An 11,181-nucleotide genomic window follows, 5' to 3' on the forward strand; every position below is an offset into this window, starting at 1 on the left:
TTGGTCTGCATAATAGAGGAAGGCAAATTGGAGTACAGAAGGTAATTCTAGAGGGAGGGATATATAGGAAAGGGAGAGTGAGGGGAGCCAGCAAAATTCTGGAAGACTGAATGTACATGGGGTTAAATGTCAGTGAGAAACCCATAGAATGGCAGGATAACTGAAGAGAATTTTAAGACTGGGAGACTCCCCAGGCTTCCCTGGTGGCGCAGTGGTTAAGAATCCGCCTGTCAATGCAGGGGACACGGGTTCAAGCCCTGGTCTGGGAAGATCCCACATGCCGCAGAGCAACTAAGCCCATGAGCCACAACGATTGAGCCTGTACTCTAGAGCCCGCGAGCCACAACTACTGAGCCCGCATGCCACAACTACTGAAGCCCACGCACCTAGAGCCCCTACTCCGCAACGAGAAGCCACCACAATGAGAAGCCAGCACACCGCAACAAAGCGTAGGCCCCGATCACCACAACTAGAGAAAGCCCATGTGCATCAACAAAGACCCAACACAGCCAAAAATAAATAAATAAATAAAAAAGATCGGGGGACTTCCGTTGTGGCCCAGTGGCTAAGACTCTGAGCTCCCAATGCAGGGGGCCCAGGTTTGATCCCTGGTCAGGGAACTAGATCCCGCATGCCGCAACTAAGACCCGGCGCAGCCAAATAAACAAATATTTAAGATTGGAGCTTTCCCTTCTTCAATGTAAATACTTCCCTGCCTGCCTCTAATCTTATACCTACTACTCAAATTAATGTTTAGTATGAGTAGTTTTTGTAAAACTTGGAGAAAGAAGTGAGGTCATACATGTAGAAGGGATCAGAAACCCAGCGGGATAACCTGAGAATGTAATCCCTAGGAACTCACAGGATTCTTAGGAAGGCTGTGGATTTCCTTCACAGGGTTTGGGATTGGAGGCTAGAGGCAATTGCTGGTTTGTTTGTTTTGTTTTTTACTTTTTTTTTTTTTTTTTTGCAGTACGCGGGCCTCTCACTGTTGTGGCCTCTCCCGTTGCGGAGCACAGGCTCCGGACGCGCAGGCTCAGCGGCCATGGCTCACGGGCCCAGCCGCTCCGCGGCATGTGGGATCTTCCCAGACCGGGGCACGAACCCGTGTCCCCTGCATCGGCAGGCGGACTCTCAACCACTGCGCCACCAGGGAAGCCCTGTTTTTCACTTTTTAAAAATATTTATTTATTTATTTATTTATTTTTGTAGAGGCAATTTTACGTAATCTCAGAGGGTAGGGAACCGGGCTACATGCTTGGCCTCTCCTTTTCTCATCCCACCAGGTGTGTCTTGAGATGAGGGGAGAGCTCTGGGCATCACCCTTGTTTGGGCTCGTCTGTCCTCTCAGCAGACCTTCCTTGCAGCTCACTAGTCTACATTGAGGAGTGGCAATCAGGGTTGCTGAGTGTAGCCTTGGAGACCATGAACGCGTGTAAGGTGTGCAGCTCACACTCCACTCACCGAACCCTGCACCCTGGCACAGAGCTGCATCCACTCAGAGAGGGGGCGCCCTTTACTAATTTCCTCTAAGGGGCTCTTTTAGATTAGATTAGAGGTGGCCTGCTGCCACTGACTGGGTCAGAACAGGAAGGGGAAACCTACCCCTCCCATACTTGTCCTAGTGGCCTACCTTCCCTTAGAGGTTTGTACAATTCTCTGCTCTTGGGTTTCACTAATTGTTCCTGACTTAGCTACCTCACCTCTTCTACCCCCGTAATTTGCAAGGCCACCTCTCTCACAATGGGTAGGACTTCTATCTGCAATGCAGAACAGTTTTATTTTCCTTCTTTGATCCTTGGCCTCCCAAACTGTGTTCACTCAGGCCACTGGGAATAGTGAGCAAGGCTATTGAAGAGCCAGGTACTTCTTAATGGCTTTTCCTTTTTCTACAAAGACACAAAGGCCCTGCCAAAGCTTTGAAACTAAACCCTTAGACTCCTCCCATCTGTGCCTGTGTGTGTTACATCAAAAGGAGCCTAGTAAAAGGGAGAAAGAAGGGGACAAAGAGGGTGGTTTTCTTTTTCTAGTTATAACTGTTTGCATTTTCTGATTTTTCTGAAATGAGTACACAGAGGCTCAGGGAGCTTATATAACTTGCCTGAGGTCACATAGTCAGTAAGCGGTGACCTGGATGTCGATCCCATCCCAGGACTTCAGGTTGCATGGAAGGCTCTTTCCACTATAACTGAGCTGTCCCTGGAAGATTGAGGCTGGCTGCCAGGCTTGGAGAAGGAAGAGATTTTTCCGTAAGGACAGAGACATATTACTGTCCCTGGTGAAAAAGGACCTAAATATCTCTATAGTCCAGCAAGTGAACGTACCGCCTCCAAGTGATTGGAGAGCAGTCATTTCCAGATTCTAGCTGGGCTAATTGTGTCTCTCTCTCTCTCTCTCTCTCTCTCTCTCTCTCTCTCTCTCTCTCTCTCTCTCCCTCTCTCTCTCTCTCTCTCTCTCTCAGGGAAATCCATAATTAGAATCAGGAGTGTCCAACTCAATCAGCGGAGGTCACTTGAACAGACAAATATGCTTCAGAGCTATGGGTTGGTCGTCTTCTACCTGCCAGTGGAACAAAATGCTGTGCAAAGTTATGCAGAGAGTCACATGAGGGAAAGACACAGGACAATTCCTAATGTCTTTAGTTCCTGGGTCCAGTGAATTCCTACTTTGTTTGGGAGGCCAAAGAACTTGGGACAAAGGCCAGTACATCCAAACTGTAAATCGATTGCCATTTATCACACATTTTCATGAAACAAGAGGCCAAATAGCTTAATGGCTCAAAGCCCCGACAAGGACACAGACTTCCTGGGTAAGTTTCTTAGTATCTGTTTCCCCAAATGTAAGATATAAATGGTACCTTTCTCATATGATTTTTGATGATTCAATGAGTGGCTATATGAAAAGTCTTCAGAATAATGACTGGAACATAGAAAGTACTGTATAAATGTTAGCTATGACTCAAATTTGTTTTCTTCTTCTTTCTCCCATTTTATAAATGGGGAAAGTAAGACCCCGAAAGTCAAGGGTTTTGTCCAAGGCCATGTAGTAATCCCATAGTTAGGCTAGGCCTAGAACTAAAGTCTTCCAATCCTATGTACAATATTTAATTCATCACCCTAAATGTCCTGCAACCAACCACCAGTGCAGAGTTTCCCTGGGAAAAATGTTAGAACCAAAGCCTTGAGGGTATTATGAAAGCTGATGAGAAACAGCTCTCTTGCTCTGCTCCCAACTGGAGAACTAGGCTACCGCAACTTGGCCTGCCCAGCTGGGCCTCCATGCCTGTATAATCGAGGGAGAAGAAGAGGGCTTGGTAATGATAATACAAGATTTTGAGAAGTATCTTGCAAAGAATCCCGCAGACAAAAATATGTCTGCTGATGTTTAGGCAATCAGGAAGTGCAGAAATCATAAGGAACCAACACCAATGATCTCAGTTACCAGAGACACAAAGTGGGTGATTCACAGGAGGACGCCTGAAGCTACACTCCAAACCTCCACCTGCCGCCTGCAGAAGCCCTAGCCTGGTCACCACTGACAGAGTAATAATGGTCTCTCCTTTCCTCTGCTTTGAAAATCTCACACGTGCACCTCTCATTTGCAGGACACAACCCAGAACTGTGCTGTCGAGGGAATCTGGGAAACATAGTCTTGAGGCTTCCAGCCTCCAAAATATAGGGGAAGTGAGGATGAATCTTAGAAGGAAGTGAGAATGGTGTTGAGATGCCAACAATCTGATATGGTCTACCCCTTTGCCTAGTCAGTGAAATTCATATACATTCTTCTGTCCATGTTTAACTTTCAAAGAACAGTAATGTTTTCCTTAATACAATGCAACTATCCCTCATATGAATAGGGATGTTATAGGCTGAATTGTGTTTCTCCAAAATTCATATGTTGAAGCTCAATCCCCAGTACCTCAGAACAGACTACTTTGAAAGAGGTGTTTAAGTTAAAAGAGACTGTTCGGATGGGCCCTAATCCAATCTGACTGGCCTCCTTACAGGAAGAAGGAATTTGGAGACACAGAGATACCAGAGGTTCCCATTTCACTTAGAACTTTGCATGGTTTTGAGTAGAGGCGGGAGCTAATCTAACTCACATTTTTTAAGTGATCTCACTGGCTGCCATGTTGCAGATAGAAAGTAGAGGCCAGGGTGGAAAAAGGGAGACCCTTTTGGAGGCTGTTGTAACAGTTTTGGGAGATGACAATGGCTTGGACCAAAGTGGTGGTGGGGACGGTAAAATTGATCAGATTGGAATGTATTTCGGAGGTGGAGCCAACTGAATTGATGATGGATCCCATGTGGAGCGTGAGAAAAAGAGAGGTGTTGGGAATGATTCTAATATTTTTGGCCTGAACAACTAGAAGAATTAAATTGTTACTAAACTAAAATAAATCTTGGGACTTCTCTGGTGGCATAGTGGTTAAGAATCCACCTGCCAATGCAGGGGACATAGGTTCAAGCCCTGGTCTGGGACGATCCCACATGCCTCGGAGCAACTAAGCCCATGCACCACAACTGCTGAGCCTGCACTCTAGAGCCCACGAGCTGTAACTACTGAGCCCGTGTGTCACAACTATTAAAGCCCCGCACGCCTAGAGCCCATGCTCCGCAGCAAGAGAAGCCACTGCAATGAGAAGCATGCGCACCGCCATGAAGAGAAAGCCCATGCGCAGCAACGAAGACACAATGCAGCCAAAAAAAAAAAAAAATCTGGGGGAGGAGAAGGTTGGAGGTGCCTGCATTCAGGAGTAGGTTCAAGGTTTTGGTTGTAACATGTAAACTCTGAGGTGCCAGTTAGTGATGTAAACAGAGACATGAAGTAGAAATTTAATCTACAAGTGTACACTCAGGAGAGAGGATGAGACAATGAATAATTTGGAAGCCGTCAGTGTACTTAAATCCATGAGACCAGAGGAGATCACTTAAGCCAATGATTCTCCAACAGGATGATCCACCCACTAGAAAAAATTTTGGAAAATTGCCAGGATGTTTTTGCTGGGGGAGGTTATGTATTCATGATTAGGGTGGGGCGCACTATGAGGCTTTAGTGGGTGGGGCCGGGGCTCCTCGGCATCCTGCAATGGACGGGACAGTCCTGCATAACAGAAATTGTCCCGCATTCCATATGATTTTCAAATGTTCTATCAGGGGCTTCCCTGGTGGCGCAGTGGTTGAGAGTCCACCTGCTGATGCAGGGGACATGGGTTCGTGCCCCGGTCTGGGAAGATCCCACATGCCGCGGAGCAGCTGGACCCGTGAGCCATGACTGCTGGGCCTGCACGTCTGGAGCCTGTGCTCCACAACGGGAGAGGCCACAACAGTGAGAGGCTCGCGTACCTCAAATAAATAAATTAGTTAATTAAAAATGTTCTATCAGACATTCATTTGGTAAAAAATATGTTTATTATTTATCTCAACAGAGAGCCTAAATCTATTCTCCACATAAACACCGAGTATTCGGGGTATTGTTTTAATATACACCAAGTTTCCCAGGAACGCCATTTCCCTGTAATTGATGCAAGAGGGTGCTTGGTCTTGATTCGAAAATCAACAACATGGCTTCTCTCTGTATTTGAGATGCCACTCCAGTTCTCCTGGATCAGTCTGCATGTGCCGCTTTGGCAGACACAGTGATTCTAGGAACGGCTGCAAGCATCTGATGATTCCATTAGGGCTTCTGGTGAAGTGGTGCAAAATTTTTGCATATTCAAATATATAATACTTTATACATTAGTTTCCTCTCGTTTTTCCTTGTAATACAGGAAATTCAATTCATTATTTTGAAATGATGTGTGTAGACTGCTTTGAGGGATATACTTCATTTGTCCCTCTCGACCCGATCTACTCTCTGCTCTACTGCACCCTGCTACCTGCCCCAGGAGGCCAACTTTCATAAATGACATCAACCAGCTCCCTTGCCCAGTGGCTTCCTGTGGGGTTCAGCCAGAGGGAGATACCACTCCCTCCTCTTGGTCCTTCAGGCCCAGGGATGGCAGACACGTCCTCTAGTGCTTCCTCATTTCTTGTTGGTTCCCTTCACTTTGCCCAACCTTTGTCAATAATCCCTTTATAAAACTGGCCTTGGGCTTCCCTGGTGGCGCAGTGGTTGAGAGTCTGCCTGCCGATGCAGGGGACACGGGTTCATGCCCCGGTCTGGGAAGATCCCACATGCCGCAGAGCGGCTAGGCCTGTGAGCCATGGCCGCTGAGTCTGTGCGTCCGGAGCCTGTGCTCCGCAATGGGAGAGGCCACAACAGTGAGAGGCCCGCGTACCGATTGGACTCGGCTTGAGTGTGCCATCTGTTTCCTGCCAGACCCTAACTAATACAGTAGCTACATTATTTCTCAATTTCATTTCAGGACAGTAAAGGGCAAATTACAAAAGATTTGTTATAAAAAAGGAATAAATCCAGAATGTGGAACATTCTACAGGGCAATTGAGCTGGTTTCTGCAATAAGTCAATGATATGAAAAATAAAGGGAAGAGGAGGACTGCTGGCAATGAATAAAGTTGAAAGGATACGGCAGCAAAATATAATGTGAAGACCTGTTTGGATCCAAGTTTGAACAAATCCACTGTAATAACACATATCTGAGACATTAGGGAAAGTGTAATTATGGACTGGATATTAAATGATACCAAAGAACTATTTTAAATGCTGTTAGGTATGGTCACGGCATTGTGGTTTTGCAAGACAATGGCCCATGTCTTTAAGAAATGCATACCAGGGGTTTCCCTGGTGGCGCAGTGGTTGGGGGTCCACCTGCCGATGAGGGGGATGCGAGTTCGTGCCCTGGTCCAGGAGGATCCCGCGTGCCGCAGAGCGGCTGGGCCCATGAGCCATGGCTGCTGAGCCTGCGCGTCCGGAGCCTGTGCTCCACAGCCGGAGAGACCGCAGCGGTGAGAGGCCCGCGTACAGCAAAAAAAAAAAAAAAAGAAATGCATACCGATCTTGCTTGAATTACAAAAGAAAGAGAGAAAAAGAAAAAAAGAAATGCATACTGAAGTAGGTAGGAGTGAAATGACTGGTGTCTGGGGATTTGCTTTCAAATCCCAGACTTCTGCAAAGAAAAAGAGAAAAAGGGATAGATAAAGCAAATGGGGAGAAGTATTGTTAAATATTGAACCCAGGTAATAGATATATGGGAATACATTGTACTATTCTCTCCACTTTCGTTTGTATGTTTGACATTATTTATGATAAAACATTTAAAAATTAAATTAAATTAAAAGGGAGTATTGGATCTGATAGGGTTGAGAGCCATCGACCAAGTGTAGACAAGAGAAGAGGTCTGAGACTGGGTCCTGGGCACTTCAGGTAGAGGTTGGGAAGATGGGAGGAAAGCCCCAGAGGGAAAAAGAGAACAAAGAGAGAAGAGTGTCCCTGTGAGGTCAAATGAGTTTCAAGGAGGAAGTGATCATCTGGGCTGTAGATAAGCAAGTAAGAGGGCAACTGACCACTGGACTTAGCAACATGGAGGTCATTGGTGACCTTGACAAGAGCAGTTTTGGTGTAATAGTTGGGGCAAAAGCTGACCGGATTAGAGTCCAATCATCCCTCTCTCTAGATACTGCTCTTTGCTCTGCTGCCTGTTACAGCACTCCCTGCGGCTAGGGTAAGTGGACTGGAGTGGGTTCAAGAGAGAATGGGAGTAGACAAAGTAGAGAGAGAGGATAAAGGCAATCTTTTGAGATGTGTTGCTATAAAGTAGATTAGAAAAATGAGACGGTACCTAGAAAAAAGTGTGCTGTCAGAGGAGGGATTTGGTTTGATTTTATTTTCTTTTTTTTCTTTTTTTGGCTGTGTTGGGTCTTCATTGCTGTGCGTGGGCTTTCTCCAGTTGTGGCGAGCGGGGGCTTCTCATTGCGGTGGCTTCTCTTGTTGCAGATCATGGTCTCTAGGCACGCGGGTTTCAGTAGTTGTGGATCACAGGCTCCTGAGCACAGGCTCAGTAGTTGTGGAGCATGGGCTTAGTCGTTCTGCCGCATGTGAGATCTTCCCGGACCAGGGATCGAACCCATATCCCCTGCATTGGCAGGCAGATTCTTATCCACTGCGCCACCAGGGAAGCCCTGATTTGGTTTTTAAGACAGGAGATAACATGGCCTGTTTGTAAGCTGCTGAGAATGAATCATTAGAGAGGGAGTAATGGAAGATGTGAGAGAGAGAGAGAGAAAACTATTGTATGACAAATGCGCTCGAATAAAGGAGTGCAGATACTGGTGGGTAGGTTGATGTGTTGGTCGTAGAATGTAGAAGTTCTTTTTTGATTGCTTTTCTAATGAAATAAGAAGCAAGATCACCATTTGAGAGTGAGGGTGGAGAGGAGGCTTTGGAGGTTTGAGAAGACAGAGGGTGTGAGATAGTTAAGAGTGGAAGAACAAATGGACTTGGGAAATGAGTAGCATCACAGGCCCATTTATAGTGAAACTAGCCAATATTGTTGTGTCTTTTTCTCAACCATGTTGAGCCTGGGATTTGGATTTAAACAGGAATGTAACCAAGCAAGATCTATATAGAGGAAAGAGGGCAAGAAAGTAATGATAATGATGAGACCATGGACCCCAAGAGGTAAGTAGGCAAGGTGAAGGGCAATAAAAAGGTGGTAGGGTCAATGGGCTGGAGGTCCTGAAGAGGTTAGAAAGTTAATGGATTCACGATATTTAAGAGAGTGAGCCAGAAAGATAAGCGGTGATGGTCAATAAATGGGATGCTTTAAAATAATGAAAATACCAGCTGGAACTTTAAGATCGATGAAGATGTTTTTTAAATTAAATATATGAAAGTTTCATAGAATTAATAAGTGAATTTTAGAAGGCTACTGGATACAAGGTCAATATACAAAGCAAATGTATTTCTGTCGATACATACTAGCAAGAAACAATTGGAAAATGAAACTTAACAAAACAATACCATTGGAGCCGGTGTCCGGGGCCACTGGTGGGACGTGTCCAGCGCTTGGCGCAGCAGGAAGCAGCGACCATCTCGGCCTGAGTTCCCGGCGCCAGCCCGGTTCCTTTCCCGCTGCCGCCACGCTCAACTTCTTCACCATTTTCTCCAAAGGCGGCTCGTGCTCTGGTGCGTCCAGGGCGTGAGCGACTCATGCACCCGGCTCATTAACGCGTTGATTCGTTCGGTACTGTGGCAGGAAAGGGGAGGTAACAACTCCTTCACCCATGAGGCACTCACGCTCAGGTATAAACTGGACAACCAGTTTGAGCTGCTGTTTGTGGTAGGTTTTCAGAAGATCCTAACACTGACGTACGCAGGCAAGTTGATAGACGCTGTGCACCGGCTGTTTTGTGACAAGTACCGCACTGAGATCCGACAGCAACGTGCCTTAAGTCTATTGAACGGTACTTTCAATTGCCAGAAGGACTTTCTGCGGCTCCTTCGTGAATCAGGAGAGCAGTAAGATCCATGCTCCCACAACCATGAAGAAATTGGAAGATTCTGAAAAGGCCAAGAAACCTGTGAGGTCCATGATTGAGACATGGGGTGAAAAGCCTAAGGAAAAAGCCAAGAACAGCAAAAAAAAAAAAAAAAAAAAAACAAGGGGACCAAGAAGGAACCGTCTGATGGCCCTTTGGCTACCAGCAAAGAAGTCCCTGCAGAAAAGTCAGGTCTCCCAGTGGGGCCTGAGAACGGGATAGAACTTTCCAAACAGGAATTGATCCGCAGGAAGTGAAAAGAGTTCATTCAGAAGCATGGGAGGGGTATGGAGAAGTCCGGCAAGTCCAGTAAGTCAAATGCTCCCAAGGAGAAGGGCAAAAAAGTGCCCGGGGTGTGGGCATTGGGTGGCTCTGCTAACAGAGAAGTCTTGGACTATTGCACTCCCACCATCAATGGAGCCCCTGAGGTGGCCCCAGCCGAGGGCATCAACTGGATTCGAGGGACTGGGTCTGGGAGGCAGCTTTAGGATCTGGACCGCAGCAGCTCAGATGACTACAGGGCTGCTCAAAACTCCATCAAACCTAGTGCTACCAAGGGGAACCTGGGTGGCATGTTTGGGATGCTGAGCTTGAGTCGTGAAGACATGGAATCTGTGCTGGACAAGATGCATGACCATCTCATTGCTAAGAACGTGGCAGCAGCCACTGCAGTGCAACTCTGTGAATCTGTGGCCAGCAAGCTGGAAGGGAAGGTGATGGGGACGTTCAGCACGGTGACTTCCCAAGCAAGCTCTCCAAGAGTCCCTGGTGCAGGTTCTGCAGCCACAGCACTGTGTGGACATGCTCCAGGATATCATGGACGCCCAGCACCATCAGCGCCCTTACGTGGTCACTTTCTGTGGTGTGAATGACATGGGGAAGTCTATTAATCTTGCCAAGATTTCCTTCTGGCTGTTAGAGAATGGCTTCAGTGTCCTCATTCCTGCCTGCGATACATTTCGCGCCGGGGCTGTGGAGCAGCTGCGGACACACACCCGGGGTTTGACTGCCCTACAGCCCCCCGAGAACCACGGGAGCCACACCATGGTGCAGTTGTTTGAGAAGGGCTATGGCAAGGATACTGCTGGCATTACCATGGAAGCCGTTGCCTTTGCACATAACCAAGGTTTTGATGTGGTGCTGGTGGACACAGCTGGCCGCATGCAAGACAATGCCCCTCTGATGACTGCCCTGGCCAAGCTCATTACTGTCAATGCACCAACTTGGTGCTGTTTGTGGGGGAGGCCTTAGTGGGCAATGAGGCCGTGGACAAGCTGGTCAAGTTCAACAGAGACTTGGCTGACCATTCTATGGCCCAGACACCTCGGTGTCCTTACCAAACTTGATACCATCGATGACAAGGTGGGAGCTGCTATTTCTATGACCTACATCACAAGCAAACCCATCGTCTTTGTGGGCACTGGCCAGGTCTACTGTGACCTATGCAGTCCCAATGCCAAGGCTGTGGTGGTTGCCCTCATAAAGGCTTAATGTGGCTCTTGGCCAATACCAAATCACCACTTCCCCCCAAAGCCCCCATCAAGAACGTGCTCTAGAGAATGTGAGCAACTTGTCTTCAGCGTTGTTCAAAGGCAGAGTGAGAGGAGCTCCGGGCGGGGGCTTGCAGCCCCTCCTAACCCCACTCCCAGTTCAGCCCAGCCTCCATCTGCAAGGAGGACCTAATCATGTTACAATCACTGCCCATTACCCGCCCCCATCCCCACGCTCCTCCCCCTTCCTA

At 47.3% G+C, this 11,181-nt stretch overlaps 1 pseudogene; it reads left to right on the forward strand.

Moving 5' to 3' along the window:
* The first annotated feature begins 8,900 nt into the window (after positions 1 to 8,900).
* LOC101339423 (signal recognition particle receptor subunit alpha pseudogene) lies at positions 8,901 to 10,931 on the forward strand (annotated as a pseudogene).
* Positions 10,932 to 11,181: the final 250 nt, after the last annotated feature.

This window comes from Tursiops truncatus, chromosome 1, assembly GCF_011762595.2.
Source record: "Tursiops truncatus isolate mTurTru1 chromosome 1, mTurTru1.mat.Y, whole genome shotgun sequence".
Lineage (NCBI taxonomy): Eukaryota > Metazoa > Chordata > Mammalia > Artiodactyla > Delphinidae > Tursiops > Tursiops truncatus.